At 43.5% G+C, this 17,663-nt stretch overlaps 1 long non-coding RNA gene across 3 annotated transcripts in view; it reads right to left on the bottom strand.

Annotated features, from left to right (window-relative positions):
- Positions 1–15,226, bottom strand: part of LOC138200597 (uncharacterized) — a 31,672-nt gene extending 16,446 nt beyond the window's left edge. Inside the window, exons 1-3 of one of the 3 annotated variants that reach the window (XR_011178408.1) lie at positions 14,934–15,226; positions 3,326–3,441; positions 3,003–3,126 (exon numbers count right to left, since the gene is read on the bottom strand). This is a non-coding gene — a long non-coding RNA (uncharacterized lncRNA). The remainder of the gene's footprint in view (positions 1–3,002; positions 3,127–3,325; positions 3,442–14,933) is intronic. The other 2 variants (XR_011178409.1, XR_011178407.1) reach the window with 2 other exon arrangements.
- Between the last annotated feature and the right edge of the window lie 2,437 nt (positions 15,227–17,663).

The following is a 17,663-nucleotide window of genomic DNA, read 5'->3' as shown; positions in this document are numbered from 1 at the left end:
CACCCCACCTCTTCCCCCCCCCCTCCCATCCCATTCCTCGCAGCAATTAGAGAGAGGGCAGGAAGTGCAGTATTTTATGACCTTATAAAGACATTAGAGGCACCGCTCCATTGGCACTTGCCTCACTTCTCTATTTACCCTTTCCACAGTAGCTCTAGACTTTTTAGTTTTCACTTCGAGATAATTCTCTCACTTTCTCTGCAGACATCTCTTTTCTTTTTGTGTTGGTTCCCACTCTGTGAATTCTTGTCTGCCAACCACCTCCTCTCTCTTTTTAATTTTTCCATCTCTGCCTCCTCATCCCTATCAATCTTTCACCCATCCATCCATTTTGAAACTGCTGCAGCTTCAAACTCGATAAAAGCTCTAATCTTCAATCCTCTGCTTGGAGGGTGTGTGTGTGTGTGAGAGAGAGAGAGGAGGGGGGGTTGTCGTCGTCTTTGATAGAAGAGCACTCTGTTGTTTCATGGAGTTCTTTGTGCGACACTTGTCCATTAGGTTTTCATGGTTGTTCCCCAACTGAGTGTGTTCCCCCCTCCCCATTGTACACCACTGTCCATCATGTGCCAGTTACTTTGCGTGAGCATGAAACTGACAATTACTCGCTCTGTCCCCGAGTCCCGCAGTGAATCAATATGACATGACGGAGTGACTCATTTCCCTGTCATTTTCACACGTACATTTGAAATATGAAACCTTGTGACACACTGTGGCTTGAACCTCGCAACCCCGCCTCCGTTTGCACAAACGGACACCAGTAGGAGAACCACGCTACTACTTGATTCCTGCAGCTTTTAAAGCCAGCTTACAGACAGACTCGGCCTCTCCTGAAAGGCCCTTCTTCCAAGGGAGCAGAGGGCAGACGCACTTGAGAGGAAAGAAAAAGGAGGGTCGGAGGAGAAAGAGCAGTGGCATGTCTGGACAATTGCTTACAACATCCTCCACCTTTTTCCCTTTTTTTCTTTCCGAGATTACCCTTACATCATTTGACCAGTCCGTAAAACAATGGAGTTGTGTGCAACTTGTGACTCAACGAATCCCAGACGGTTGACACATCCATCAAAAGAGCGAGGAAAGAAGAAGAAGAAGAAGAAGAAGAAGAAGAAGGCTTCCTCAAACCATTTCCATTAAAAAAAAAAAAAAGATAATTTTGTGTCCAGCTGGGGAAATTTGGACAGATGCTAGATGGGAGAAAGCCCAATAATTAAAACTTATTGCAACTGGAATTTTTGACAGCCCCTTGGATGATAGTTTTCTATTCATCCCTCTACACCCCATGACCCCCCCTAATAGCTTTCATCATCATCTCCTATCATTTTAAAGTGGTGGAATGCCCTGTTTTTGGTGGTCGTGGACAATAGAAAGATTGTATCAAGCAGCAGCAGTGTGAGTACTTTTCTTCAGAAGAAAGTGATGGAAGGACGTAAATAAAGATAAAGTTGCATGTCCATAAACCTGAGAACGGCAGGGGAGGAGAAACTGTGGTTGATGAAGAGAAAAAGAAAAGAACTGTAGGGAGCTGAAAAAGTAAGAAGAGACAGAAGGCAGCGTTGGCTCAGTCAGATTGAAAATAGGCGAGTGCAAGACTAGAAGAGAGAACTGCGTGCAACTGGACCGGGTTGCGATAAAACGAGTTAACCTGAAATGAAGTGAACTGAAATACCCTGAATTGAATTTGCTCGGTCTTCTATAGGACATCAATGCGAGGTGCAGTTCATTTTGAAAGCACTGCACACAGAGCTGGACAGACGAATACAGAGAGAGTGGCAAAATTGACATTTTTACTGGGGAGGGCACAGCACCAAGGCAGTACACATTATGCAACAGAAGAGTCACGGGTTTAATCCCCGTCAGCCGAATCACCCAAAAGAAAGGAAGTAGAGAACCTGCACGTTGCCTTTTATGGTGCCTACAATATAATAACAACAGTAATAATGCAATAAGTACCTACATTTATGGGAGGGATCAAGGAGAAGTAGTGGTAATAATAGTAACATGAAGTGCAGTGGATCTATTATGTGTCTAAAAGGAAGAAACCCTGGACTGGACTGAAAGAAAGCTTTGAATGAGAAACCACTCTGCTATTGTAACCTCGGGGTGGAAGGTTGAGGTGGAGGAGAGTCTCGTCAGAAGGGAGGATGACAAGAACCGAGAGAAACATTTTCCTTTTGCTCTCGCTGTCTCTTCCTCTTTAACCATCCCCCTATCTGTGTATGGTGGCAGCCATTCTGTCCATGCCCGCATGGCGGAAAATGATTTACTGCTGCGCTCACACACAGAGAGAGAGAGAGAGAAGATTAGCCTCGGAGAGACTGCTCACTTTGGGAACCGTTGAAACACAGTTAAGACGATAAGGTGGCTCTTCTCCCATTCTCACTCCTGTGTTTTGCCTTTTGGATATGCAGTACTCCAATGTTTTTTTTTTTGTTTGTTTTTTTTTCCTCACTGCATTGCTGAGATTTTGTTTTTTTATTTTAACGGATACTGAGGATAAAAGGTCAAATCCTCACAACATAAAATGGATCAGCTGTATTCTGACATAAAACAGGAAAGGGCTTATTATCTGGGATAACAGGTGAAGTTTGTATGCAGTGGGATACAGTAATGGTGAGGAGGTTCAGCAAAAATAATACATATTAAGATAGGCTGATATTATTACACTTCTTTGCCCTCTATCTTAATTATGTATTCATGAACAAAGACAACAGGAAATGCTTAGATTTGTTTTGTTTTCCTTAAAATCTCCCTCAGGGTGGATTTAAATTGTTTTTATTTCAATGGTTTCTCAGACCAACGTGATGCATATTGCTTATTTATATTGAATAAAACAAAATAAACTGCAAACTAGATTTAAAAAAAATATATTTTTAATGTTAAATGAGCAAAGAAATCTAATTCCAGGCTCATCTTCAGTAGACAAACAGCCAATCAACTTGTCCCAATACATGTACTTTCTACAGAGGCAAAATTATAAAAAAAAATAAAGAAATTTATCAACGTACATTGACTTGGTGGTGAGGCCCTCATCAGTACAGAGAAATGAATGAGTGGAAAACAAGACAGAGGAGCTGGTGATGCAGTAGATGACTCGGAAAGGATGACACGTTCTTCACCTGGCGTCTCTGGCTTGACAACAGGGACACACACACACACACACACACACAAAACAAACAGACACACTGTTTCACTTAACAAAAAAACACACATGCAAATACCAAATCAACCCCAGGTGCACAGCCGACTCAGGCAACCAGGTGGAAAGGCAACCGACACACGCACACAGACAAGACAATGTATAACGTTAGAGGGAACTGAGCTCTCTTACCTCTCTTTAATCACTCTCGTCTTTCCCTTTGCATTCTGCTCGGAGGGGGGGGGGGGGTCTACCAGCGCTGCGAGCCCTCTTCCGTTTCTCATTCTTGAGCCAGCTCCTTTCATGACCTGACAGGGCAAAGGACGTAAAGGGGAAAGGAACCATTAAGGAACTGTTTGAGAGGAATAGAGATATCTCTCTCGGCATCTGACGACGTCAAGAAAAATAAATAAATAAATAAATCTCTTCATTCACAGCGTTGGGCCTTGTGGGACAAAATGTATTGCCAGCAATTTAGTTGTCTTTCAAAACCTCCTTCCTTCGTCACGTAAGAACAAGAGAAGCGCAGCGGTAACAAATCGGTGCAGTTCACGACACCAACAGCGCCTGCTTAAAGTAAAAAAATTAAAAAAAAACCTGCACATTTGAAAAATGCGAGAAATGCTGAGTTATCCTGATCGTATTTGTAGCACAGAACAATTTTGCTCAGTATAACAAAGAATAAGGTTCAAGTAGGGTTCAGGAAGACAGGAGCATATAGGATTGTTATGTTGCTATATGGCTATGATGGTTTGCATACCCGTGTTGGCTTGTTACTGTGTCAGCTTCATCTTTCTGCTTTTGTGTACATAGACGGAGATGACGTGCAATTGTGCAGTTTGGATAATACTTTTATCGTGACTAAACTGCATTGTAAAAACTGGCTGTGTGTGTGTGTGTGTGTGTGTGTGTTGTGCGGGCACGCGGGCGGGGGGTGTCTTAGAGTGCACTGATGAAATTACTAGCAGCTGTGACAGCCGCCATCATGCGCACACACACACACTCTCTTTTCGCCATCTCATTTGTAGTGTACAGCTGCACAGATAAAGCACGAGGGTTAAGCAAATATTGTACAATGGCCAGAAAACAATGCACCAACTCCGTCCCTCCCCTATCACTCACACACACACACACACACACACACACACACACTAACTGCAGTATTGGCTACGAGCGTGCCAACTGTGTATGTATGAAGAAATGACTGGCACCGCTTGTCTCTTTATTACTGTGAACAGAACAGACACCCCTTCTCCCCCCTCCCATTAATTTTAATCTCTTTTCTTAATGATAAACCTCCTCAGTCACACTCTCTCTCCGTCTGTACCCCTCCAACCGCACCCCTCCAGTCTGGTGTCGACCCTCCAGCAAGGCAGCAACAGTGCTCCTTTGTTTGTCCTCCTCCCCTCTTCTCTTCTTGCCCCCTCACCCTGCCCTGAACGAGATGCTGGTTGGCGGGGACAGAGGCATGCCTCGACAGGAACGCTGGAGGGGAGGGAGGGAGGGAGGGAACGAAGGAGGGGAAATGTAGGTGTGTGTGTGGGGGGGCACTTAAAAAAAAAAAAAATCGAGGGGTCTTACAGTTATTTTTCTGTCATTCTTTCTCCCCTCTCTTTCATTTGGGCACTTTTCTATCCATTCAGCATTCCATAAGAGAGAGAGAGGGGTTTCTCAGAAGGCATTTGTGGGGAGGGAAGGAGGTGGGTTTCAAGGAACCACACCCTCAGTGAACCCACCGACTCCACGAGACTGAGACTTGCTGAAAGCCGTTTGCAGAGGATTATTTCTGGTTTCAACAGGGAAACTAATTTTAAACACTAAAGTAAAGATGGAAAAGGGAGAAGAAAAAAAAAAACATTTTGATTTCTATTCTGAAATGACAAACAGCTTTGTTCCTTGGCTTTTACATTTACATGGCTCAGAAATAATGTGCGTGATATTCAAACAGGCCATTTGTAAAAATAGCCTTAAAGTACACAACGTGTAATTTCTCATTTATGCAAAGAAAATACTGGACCTGCCCACTGAGGTTAGTCCAGACATAATTTTAGCCGTTTCGTTCTGGTACCACAGCTAGCGTGGCAAACCCAGTTCCCTAATAGCATAAATGCTGCTCTTGTAATGGTGCCTGGGCCATGTCTCATTTGGAAGTGAGAGAGACAGCACAGTAGAGCTGTACCTTTTACCCATGGCCAAAAACACACATGTATGCACGCGCGCACGCACACACACGCCATGGCAGCTCTGAGGCAATCGGATCATTAACCCCGACTAATCTACAAACATTATGTTTCTAGAAAACGCCTTTCCAGTTTAGGCACCCACACAACCAAACCATATCAATTCAATTCATTCTGAGCGCGTGTGAGTGCGCAAGTGTGATACTGTGTGTTTGTGAGCAATGATGATGTGCGTGTCACGTCTCTCAGTATGCATGTACACTTGCGTGTCATGGCCGCCTGTGTCTACGGTGTCTGCTGTGACAGACACAGAGAGAACATGACAGAGACAGGGCAAGAGTGTGCGAGTGTGTGAATGGGGGCTAGTGTGTGTCTGCGTGGTGCGACTACGCCAGTGATGCAGCTCAAAGCCTTGATCTAGACTCCTGACACCCGCTGCGTCTGCTTCATTAATCAATAGGACAGATGAAGACAGACTCATGCTGCGCTGAGGAAAAACGGGAGCGTGTGCGTGTGTGTGTGTGTGTGTGTGTGTGTGTGTGCGCGTGTTTCTCTCCATGCAAGGAGGCCCAAATGCCCTCGGGTAGAACGTGGCAGACATGATGCAAACCTTCAAGGCTTCCTGCCCACACAGAGATCATCAGTACTGGATTAGCTTTCTTGTACCTCCAGAAAAAAAAAAAAAGGCAGACTTCATTTGATGATTTGCATAGACTGATACGTTTGCCAGTGTATTGATCAGAGTCTCAGAAAAATAATTTTGAAAATGTATAATCAGCAAAATTACACAAATCTAAATGTGATACAGGCTTTTAGAAGAGCAGCAAAAACATGCTAATAGTCAGTTTCACCCTCAAACCCCAATTACACACACAACTGTAATGACACACACACATGTGTCTATTTATTCTCCTTCAAAACCTCAGCTGTGAAAAAATTAAATTAAAATGCTCGGTTACTTATTCAGTAATCTACATAAAAATAGGTTTAATGTAACTTCAAACAAACAACTACTTCAAAGCTAAAAAATAAACTGCCACGATCAGCTGAGGCAGATAAAGTACAAGTATGATATCATTAAATAACTTGAAATCTTTTCTGTCAATGCAAAAAACACAACCTGTAAGACCGAATCCAAGCGCAAACACCTAAAACTCCCACTCCCAATCATGTGCGAAGGCATAAGTCTTTATAAATAGTCTTGTTGGGTGTCATCAAACTTCTCAGTCTATTTACTCATCTGCAAAGTAGGAAGGTACACCCTTGGAGAGTGCACATAATAAGCAATGTAAATTGTAAAGAGGGAATTGCGATACGATTAGTCACTGCAGTGTCCCTTTGTGAGTCAGACTGAGAAGCAAGTTTTAATTTGAGAAAAGTCAAGACGCCAAGTGTGTTTCCAGAGGTCACTGTATGATTCGGGATGGCCAAAATGTAACGCTTTTATTCCATTTTTGTTAATTTAGTTGAGCTGGAAAGGCTTTGTCTCCGTATTAATGTAATGTGGATGTGTGCCTGTGTTTCTATTTCTCAAAGATTACTTCCAAAATTAAACATAACACTTTGAAATTACAGAAAGGTTTTGTGTAAGAATGCTTCAGTTTAAGAAACCTTAAATTTTAATCACAAGGGTCTCCATGTTTGAACTCCAATTTTGATTAAAAATGCAGTAGTATGAAGATAATGAATCATTTTCATAATTTCAGTCATTAACAGTGGAATTTTACACACACACACTAGTTGTGGATAAGTTTGAAGAGTTTATTTTGTCACTGAGAATGAGGAATGTTTGTCATTTCCTGGTGCTCCAAATGGCCAAAATGAGTTGAATGCAAAGCCACAGAGGCCATTTCTCCCACAGCGCCTTAATCGTGCAGCGCTGTTATCAGTCACTGGGAGGTTTTGCCTCCTCGGTACACAGCAAGGCGACCGTTTTGTTTGTTTTCAGCGAAACTTGTGATATTTGGCCGGGACTCAGTGCCTTCTTTGTTAGCCATTGTGCGGAGATGAATGAATCTTTCTTCCAAATTTCATACAGAGATGCTCTGTGTGAAACCATAGAGACACCTTTGAGACCACTAAACCGATCTCCCGACTATGTGTAGCCACCAGGAAGAGGACTTTCTATATAAACTGTTATGAAGTATAAGCCCCTGATTTAAAATTAATTCTATCAAAGATATCACTGATCCAGTTTAATGAATCAAGAGTTTTCTGTCTTTCTTCCTCTACTATTGCAACTGTGATTTCCTGTAAACCAGCGTCTTCTAGCCCTGCTTCGGTATCCTTCGTTTCTCATACTGCTTTTCAACAACCTGCATGCAGAAAAGAGCAAATTAGCAATAGCAGTGAACTTTCATTTCAAATTCAACATTAAGTGAGACTGGGGAACACACAGCAGAATGCCTTATTGTTCACATTAGTAAAAAAGCTGTTAAAGAGTTTGATGGATTTCTCACATTGGCAATCATAAATTAACAAAGATGCAATCTGTCGCTGCAAAGCATTCTGGTTTATTGATGCCAGAATTGAGCATCCCTTCCTCGTCGGTAATGGATTTTTTTTTTTCCCCTCTTGTAACTGTTGAGCATCAGTGCAACATAGCAGAGATCGTTTTTCGACTCGTACCAAAACCTATTGTTTACTCGTAGATAAAAAAAAATGCACCTCTACCTGATAATACTCGGAGAAAATCCGTTTACTGCTTTACAATGGGGTTGTCCATGTAATTGAGTGAAATACAACATAAACAAATTTAACTAAGGAATTGAGCCCGAAAAGTGATGCAGTGTCAATTTGTAAGTTTTTAACTGCAAAGTAAGCATAAAAAGTAAGTAAATTGCCTGTTTTAATTATCTTTCCTAAAGAGAATTAAAGTCGTGAAGAAAGAAACGTTGCAACGTGAAATCCTGTGTCACATCCTCACCCTTGATGCCCTGATTGCATGGGCACATTGTGCAATTTGACGTTGTACGCCTGACACTCAGACAAAGGAGCCAATGTAGGCCTCAAGGGGGCAGATGACAAACACTCCTAAACCAGGGCCAGACATAATCCCCCCCCCCCCCCCCCCCCCCCACCCAAACCCCACAACAAACTCAAGAGTGGAGGGGGACTTATTCAGAGCATATTAGGGAGGTGAAGGGGGGCCAGCCACTGAGGGACTCTCCTCACTTGGCTGTCCTAATCATCTGAGACAACCCCTCCAGAGGCAGACCTTCCCGCCTACAAACCCCCCCCCAACCTCCACGCACTCCCCTCCCCTCAAGTCATGACCCAGACACATCCAGGAGCATTTACAAGGGGCAGGCGGCCATGAAGTGGGGAAGTTCACCAAAATGAACAGCCCCCCTGGGAGCTGTAGTTTAATTGTCCGTCTTCTTGGTCCAAATTAAACAAGCTCGAGCGCATTTAAGTATCCACACACACACACACACACACACAAACACAAACAAACAAACACAAACGCACCCCGCCCACCATCACCATCCCGCTTTTAACAGACTGGCACGTTCCATAGAGCATGGCACTGATGCAGAATGATGAGCGAGACCCCATTGTCTCGTTATATTGTCTTCAATTAGGGAGGAGATGATGGGAGACAATGAGAAGAGCATTTGTAATCATGAGCCTCCCAAACTCACGCTGGGAAACAGAACTTCATTATGCCCAATGGTCCCTCAATGACGATAAAACTCAGAATATGTGTGCTTCATCCTCAGGACGTTTTCAAGCATCAATGGCTCGGAGAGAAGTGAGTCACCAGGAAGTACTGGAGGGGGTTCTGAAATTGAAGATAACAACAGATATGGGCAGAGGCAAATCTTCTTTTATCTGCCCTACAATTGAACCACAGATTCCAAATCACACTCATCCTCTCATTACATCTCCTGCTCACTTACCTGAACTCTCAACTTGTGTACTTATCTCATATTCAAAGTTTTGAAAGTGAGAATCGGAAGTGTTTAAAAAAAAAAAAAAAAGTGAGTGGGGTAAAATTAGAAAAATAAAAACAAATCCCTCCTAATACTTTAAGAAGAACAAGAAACGCAGTGCTTTTCTGAACTAGTTTTTTCAGGGATACATTTACAGGCATAAAGTGTAGCCATGATGTCTTTTCATCTTCACCACATAAATGTTGTACAAGCTTAGCTCTGAGAACAGAAGCTCTGGCAGCGCTGGTGTCAGCTCAGAGCCATCTGTAGAAATGAGGCTTCTTAAAGAAAGAGAAACTCGAGAGCGCATTATCTGCATTTACCTGGAGAGCGTTCAGCTGAGAAATGACTCTAACCCGACATCTCGCCGGCTTTGTAGCACACCGCGTCATTTAAATCACGTTCCGCCATGGCTGTTGGGCTTTGATAGAACCATCCAACCGGACAAATACTGCTTTCATAAAATTGTGCAAATGATTTCTTTCAACTGGGATTGTGGCGGTATTGTTCCCTCATCCCTGACCCACCCTCCACCACCCCTCCTTTCCTCTCTCCTCACGGCACAAAGAGCTAATCTGAGATGAACACTCGCACCGGCTCTGACACATTGTCAACGCAAGACCGGGGTGATTTTATTTTCTTTAAATCATGTAAGTGGAGAATGAGGTAAAAGCCATCCACCGTGGAGGACAACAGAGGGGTTAGGGAAATAGCTGTGTATTTTCTCTCCATGCACACAGCTGGGATTAAAAACTCTGCTCCCCTTTTACTCATCTTTACCGTCAGCTGTTCCTTTACATGTACAGTATCGGGGAGGCACCAGATAGATCCTGAAAACATTTAGATTTTGCCCATTTTGCAGATGAAATCGGTCCGCAATGGGTGCCAGTGGGAGGGTTATCCGTCAAGTCGAGCTGCCCTGGGGCCGAACATCCTTTTCTGCAAGGCCTCCCCGTTCCCTTATCTGATTCCAGCAGACGGGGGGGAGATGATGGCCATGCCAGCCAGAGCCTTTGATTTTTTTGAGTATATCCCTCCGCTTTCACACTGCTTTATTGATCGCCGACAGACCTCATTTTGTTCCTATGCCTCGAGAATGCTCTATTTGTAATGTGATCACCCAGATGAGGATGGAAGAGAGGTGGACGGATACTAATCCTATTTTTCTCCCAGTCTCCGGCGTGGTCTCCGGTGATTCTTGTGGATTGACCCTGTCAAGTTTCTCATCACCTGAGGCCCAAAAGACTCCACTCTCCTGTCGTTCTTCTTTCTTTTTCTTTTTTTTTTTTTACCCCCCTCCAATGGGAAGGGGTCAGAGTATAATCCACATTTAAGAGTTACTTTCTGTGACGAACAATTGTTCGCCCATTTGCGCCGGGGTTTAATGAAATTAAACGCGTACAACAGGAGCAGTCTGGTCAGTGCTTGTTTCTGCAGGACCTTTCTGCTACATTGATTTTCAGTTGGTTCACGGATGTTTTCAACCACGGGCTTAAATGTGCTCATCAACCTCTGCGGACTTGACACATTCCTCCATGTTGAACAGCACAGCGCAGCAGCGCAACAGTACAGAGTGGGGAGCATCTGCCTAGTCACTCCACCCAGATGGCAGCAGAAAGTATGTAAATTGGTTCATTAACCTTACAGTGCTTTAACCAGTGGGCCATGCAAAGGGCTCATTCCATACGGGTTTTCTTGAATTTTACTGACGTCCATTAATAACATAGGGAAACTTTCGCTAATGGCCTGAGGTGGTTTGCTGCCGTGTTATCAAACACTGTCGTAATTATACATGACGTCCCTCTGATTAACACTCCTGTGATTATTATACCATGTCAAATCAACCATTCCCCACATTTAACAAAAGTTATTCATTCTTTTGGTTAAGAGTATAGATTAGGGGAAGAAATAACCAAAATTCACAGCGCGGCGGCCCCTTCATGCCGGATCTTTAACCCCAGACAATAGAAAGGAATGAAGAAAAAGGAGGAAGGGTGGGGTGAAAATGTGAAAGGGATCTGCGTTTGGCGTTTCTCCACCGTGCTGGCAGAGTGTGTGAAAAATTAGCTTGTAGTGTGTGAGCTGCCAGCAGTGAGGGCTTGCACTTGGAGCAGGGGAGGAGCATGCAAAGGGGCAAAGGTCACCTCGTGGGCTAAACGGGATTGGAGTTCTCCCTCTCTTTTTTAAGAAGGCCAGACGACCCCTGCGGCTGCAAAGCACAACACGGCCCTTCACGCCCCTTCCTTCCCTTTCCTTCTCTCCTTCCTCTCCCGGTAACGTCCTTTTCTTTTCTCCTTTTGGAAAGGCACAGTAATCCATAACCCACTCAACTATCAGCGGCTCAATTATCCCTCCCGTTCCCCTATTTTCTCCCCTCGGATGGAGATTCAAAAACAATTAACCTCTTCACGGCTGGGGACTTTTCCCAGGAAAGGGCACGGTGGTAATTGAATGACTCCGCCATTTACATTCCTGACCATGACTTCACTCCTTCACGCATAAATCTGGTTACCAAAGTCCTAATCTGTGGCTTTGTGATTGTCCAACGTCATTATTATGGATGCTTTATTATCAAGCTATGAAGACGGTATTCTACTTCGAGCAGGATTTAACCGAATAATTTGGGAACATTTCTATAACACTCTTTTGACCTATTTATCTCTTAATAGATTGACATCATTTGTGCACATGTTGATAAGTAAGTGTCTGAAAAGAACCTGAAATAATAATCGAATAGTAAACGGTACTATTCTGAAAACTGATACAACTAGACTATTTCACACCAAGTGTCTATAGGCCATAGCGCAGCATCCCCCCACATCCTTCTCCTTCAATAAAATGTTCTCTTCTCCCCCTTCGTTATGGAGGGGCCTCCTATTCATCCCCAGGTAGAGAGCCTCAAAGTGTAGGAGGGAAGAACAGCTTGTTGCACCCATTGAGCTTTTTATTACTTCCCCCTTCAAAGGGTGGTGGCAGAAGAAGAGACTACCTCAATCTTCCTGATGCCATGATACACAGAGTTAGCTTTCGGGAAAACACACACAAGCAAGTGGCAGGATTTCAGCTGAAGCTCTCGGCAAATTTTTTTTTTTTTTTTTTTTTACCAGTGCTTGTACTTCAAAACATTATATCCGAGAGAAGATTACATTGTTGTGGATGCGCAGCGAGTCCAATCCAGCTACGAGAGGATAATCTCCTAACAAACAAGTTTATCAAAAAATGGACACTGTGGAGAAAAACAACTCTTGAATTCACATAAAACCCACCAGCCTTGTTCCACCAGTAACTGCGATGACTGCCCAACAAAGACTCCAACCAGCCATTTTCCATAAAGCAAGCTAGCTTATTATCTCGCTAACAGCAGCAAGAAGCCAAATGATGTAATCCCTAACCAACACGCGTTGAGGAAACAAAGACGGATGCAAAAGGAAATACATGGGTAGAAGCAATTTCACCAACTCCGACCTCTAACTAGGGTTTTGTGTTTCCTATTGCTCGACTTCAGATGCCACCTCACCTTTAGCTTCAACTCAAAAGACCCACCACTGCCAGAGCTGAGGAACGACACACACACACCGTGTCTGACAGCCTCATTCAAAACCGTCAGTACAGTAGAAACAAAATCATCAAGCAGTAGTTCAAATTTTTTTTTTTTAACATTTCAAAAACTCTATGAATTTGCTGTTCATTAAAGATGAGATATTGTTCCTTTTATGAACTCAAATCCTTATGAACAAGTTCAAAACTGAAGTTTAATACCAACACAGGAAAAACATCAGGTGTGGTCTAGAATAACAAGGAACAATATTGATGTAGCAAAACTAATGTCATGCTTTTTACAAGTAGTAAAACATAACCCAGTTATATGAGAAAAAAAAAAAATTTGATTTCACGCAGACCTATATTCTTGCAAATGCTCGCCAGAAAAACATAGCTGAAATCTCACTCTCTCACGCACTCCCAGACACACACATATACACACACACACACACACACACACAATAGAGCACAGAAGAAGTCTTTGATGTTTCCCTCATGAGTGTGTGTACTGCAGCTCTGTGAGTCACCCACACTCCATCCAAGATCCTTATAGGCTACACAGTGACAGCAGCACAGTAGCAATGAAACTGCAACCATACCACACACACACACACACACACACACACACACACACACACACATACATACAAACTCACAAACAACATAGCGTGCCTTGATTGTGGATGAGGAGCAAGGAAAAGATGCAGAAACTCTGGCTGGACCAGCCAGGATGGGAAAAAAAAAAAAAAAAGAGAAGAGAAGGGAGGAGAAGAAGAAGAAAACCTAAAAGAACCGCCTGCGCTCCAGACAGACAGGAACTACTCTTGATCATTATGTCTAGCCTTCAGGTGTCTGGGGTCGGGCTGACTGTAGGCGATGGTTAGGTTGGGTTGGGGGGGGGGGGGTGGTGGTGGTGGAGGGTTGAGTATAGATAAAACAGCAGCCAAACAAAGAGGGAATAAGAGGGCTGCCTACATACCACCAGCATCAAGGAAGGGAGGGTGAGAGGCAAAGGAGGGAGCAACGAGAAGAAAAGAGGAGGGTTATAAAAATTTGATTAGACGATCCTTCGCTGAAGTGACTTTCTGTGTTGGTTTGCTTTTCTTTCTTTCTGTTTTTTTTTTCTTCTTTTTTTTGCCTGTTCCCCCCCCCCCTTCACGCTTCTCCAGAGTGCTGCTTCAGAGAACAGGGCAGACGGATTTTATAGGTCCTAATTAAAGCCATCTGAAGCCTTTCAAAACATCAAATGGCCCTGGTCCCCCGCTCTTTCCCTCTGATTGTGCAGAAAGCACGGAAAATCAGAGGGTACCCCCCCTTTTTTTTTTTTTTTTTTTGGTTTGACTCCCAAATGTACATAAATTTTGTTCGCCCCACCCTCACCACCCACTACCCTGACCCCAGAACCCCCTAATTTCCAATCAATAAAAGGGTTCAGTGAGTGACATGACCTCATAGGATGAAATTCAATTTACTGGAATTTGACATAAATAAATGTTTCTGGAACTCGACTCTACAAAAAAAAAAAAAAAAAAAAAAAAGTAGGTTTAATCTTTCTTTGTCATGTCCTACATTAAAAATGACACAAGGTTACTGAAGATACAACCTTGTCCTGCATGGACGGGTTGAAGTGAAGTGCAGCCCTGCTTTAGTGGCTTCAAGTACTCCCATTTATGTCCTCTCCTCTCCTGTCCCCCCCCCCCCCCCGTCCCCCTCCCTAATTGTCCTCATTGAGCCGTGTGGCCCGGTTGCACAGCCTGCCCGCCTTGGGTCAGCGGGTTTACCGTGTGCTTTTTTATCTATATTTCATGCTATGGCGCTGCGCGGAGACAGCCACACGTTGACAATGAGAAAATTCACGGAGACGCACAAAGAATCTCGACAGGAGACAAGAAATGAACTCGGAGCCGTTCAAGCATCAAGTAAAGTCAAACATATTTAGCGATAAAAGACTATAAAGCTTGTTCAGATGTTTAATTTTCCTTCGAATGGAGAAAAAAAAAATGGACACAGCATACGGCGTAAAAGTGACACATGCAGTTTACAAATGAAGCAGACTACTAATAGATGAAAACTATTACCGCTACTTTCAGGAATTATATCAAATAAAGTGATTAGAAGAAGGAAAATATAACGCCGCCTACTTACAATTCATTTCAATAACTTCTGGGCGTTATTGTCTCGCCCCTGCGTCTCTCCGTTTGGAGACGGAAAAAGTGTGTTCCTCCGGCGAAGCAGGGTCAGTCGCATCGAGAGGGTGGTCATCTTCATCGGATGGCAACAAAGTTTGCGTAACATAACACCTGGTCAGTTCTGCCGTGGCCAGTGGACGTCCGATTCCGCCGATGTCAGGTCTTCAGTGATGTCTGCACTCGCCGGGTTTGAGCCCTGAGAGGACAGAGAGCGCACAGAAAGGCGTCATGTGAGCCATGGAGAGGTGCGCCATTGGCCAGTCGGGGATAAGTATGATAAGGCTACCCTGTGCGCCATTGGCCCATGACTGGAGCGGAGGCGCCTCCTCACTTGGCTGTGCTCAAGAATGTGAGTGCGGCTCAGTGTTCATAATTTTCAGCAGGAGGGGTGGGGTGTATGTTTCTCTGTGGGAGGGGGGGGGGGGGCATAAGTAACAAATTGTTCTTATGATTTTCTGTTTTTTTGTCATCGACGGGAAGACAAATGCACACATTCTGTTTCCTGCTGTGTAAAAGAGGAATGGATGAAAATGTCTGGTTAGTCTACACGTCAACTTCAGAGTGGCTGTCAACTTGAGGACGTGAACGCTTTCATCTAAATGGGGCCTAATACGATATTGAAGTTTTCGTAATTATGATCCCAAAAAAAAGAAGTAAAAATGCCATTAAAAATGTATTTGGAGACATCAAAAGACAGTTAGAGGGCACTGTGCCCATTAAGGTGTCTTTATGCACTGATGATGATGATGTGACGGTGGTGATGATGATAACATCCTGTCAATCTTTTTTCCAAAAACACGAGTTTTCAATTTTAGTTTTTACCTCAATATTGTATTAACAATTCTTTCAGTGTTTATTATGACACGTAGTTTCAGGAAACTTGCAACTCATGTATACTTAAATGTGATTTGTATTGCGATGTAACGTAAAAAAGCGCAAGTATTGTTGATGACAAGATCAGAAAATTATATAATTTATGCCTCCTGTCATTTAATTTGTGGCATACTTCTGGATAATAAACTCAGGCATGTTGATTAAGAATGTATTCACATGATTAACAAAATTATCACAGTAGGACTCAAATACAACTCATTTTCACATGCAAATGAGAAAAAAAAAGAAGTTAAAAAAAAAAAGAGAAACCCCTCTGATGTTTAAAAAACAAAATCACGAATTGCAGTCCTTCAGCCTAAATGTAACATTGAAATTGGTGTAATATTTAAAGTTTTTTTTTCTGGTTCTTTAGCTTGAAAAGATCTAAACCAGCTTTTACAATACATTTTTGATTCAAAGAAGTTCCCAAGCAAATGTATTATTTAGGACAGATGAAGCTAATTGGAAAGAAGCGATAGAACCTATAGGTGCTCTACGGCCAGAAGGTCCTTTTGATATCCCCTCTTACATGTATAGAAACAAAGGGAGCGTGATATGTTTCGCATATTTATGCCGTTTCTTCTTCTTCTTCATTTCCACATTTATTTTCTACACAGTTGGACTTCACAACGAGCAGCAGCACATAAAAGAGCATCCTCTCTCTGTCTCTCTGTGGTTCTCTGGAGTGTGGAGACAGAGGAACTCAAGGTTCTGTATGGGTGGGAAATAGAGCGCATGTAATCTGGAGCACGCATCTTTCCCTGCTCAGGCTGCAGCATTAAATCGATATTCCGCAAAGCTTTCTCTTGTTTTCACATTCACTTGACTGCTGCCGTGATGCGCCGCGAGGGTCGAGCAGCCGCTCCCTGATTTTTGTGGCACTTGCCCCCCCCCCCCCCCCCCTCTTCTTCCTCCACCTCCTCCTTCACTTCACTTCACTTCACTCCACGGCAGACACCCTCATTTGGATGGCTGCAAGGCGATGCGCCCGTTCCATTTGTCTTCTGCGTTAACGGGAGGCGGCAGGAATAAGGCAACGCGTTATCGCGACACAAAACATTATCTCCGCCTTTCTCCTCCAGCACCGTGAAACAATGATTATTAACTGCTTGAGGAGCATGTTCAGGGGTTTCGAGGCTTGTCGCCACACTTAAGAAACATGAAGTATATTGCACAACACACACCCTATGCTCTAGATTTTTGAATTTTTTTGACTGGGGATAATGCTTCCCCTTTTCTTGCCACTTGTGAGTACTTTCGGTACCGGCTTGCCTGTCGCCCCGGGGGAGTATGGCTAACGGCATTATGACTGGACGTGTGACAGTAGCATTTTTACAAGAAACCAGCCTAGCACTTCCTTTTCAAGATTTTAAAGCCTGTCGTACGGCGTCATCCCGGTGTAAGATACCGGTTACACATTCATACGCTCATGCGTTCACTCGCACTCCATCGTTATGAAAGCAAAACCCTGCCTCTGCAAAATGGGTCATACACTGCAGTCACTTTATCTCAGCAAATGTATTGTGCCTATGTGAGTGTGTGAGTGGAAGACGTGCGCATGTGTGATGACACATCAAAGGCAAGACTCCAATATTAGAGCATGGTTGTCTTTGTTGAAACAGGACTTGAGCAAGTCAAACCATTGAATGTTTTCGGGGGTTCAAAGCTTGTTATGATATAGTTAGCCCAGAGAGCCCAAATGTCAGTCTCTCTTTAATACCTTCAAACAGCCAAGAGGAAGGTGCTCTCGTAGCATCATTTTTATTCTACTGCAGTCCCTTGTATGCCTTACAAAACAGCAGTTTCAGCCAAA

This window comes from Embiotoca jacksoni, unplaced genomic scaffold (genome assembly GCF_022577435.1).
Source record: "Embiotoca jacksoni isolate LCO1_2020_lvr unplaced genomic scaffold, fEmbJac1.0.p SCAF_19, whole genome shotgun sequence".
Taxonomy (NCBI): domain Eukaryota; kingdom Metazoa; phylum Chordata; class Actinopteri; family Embiotocidae; genus Embiotoca; species Embiotoca jacksoni.
The sequence above is the reverse complement of the archived record's forward strand: the minus strand, read 5'-3'. Positions and strand labels throughout refer to the sequence as shown.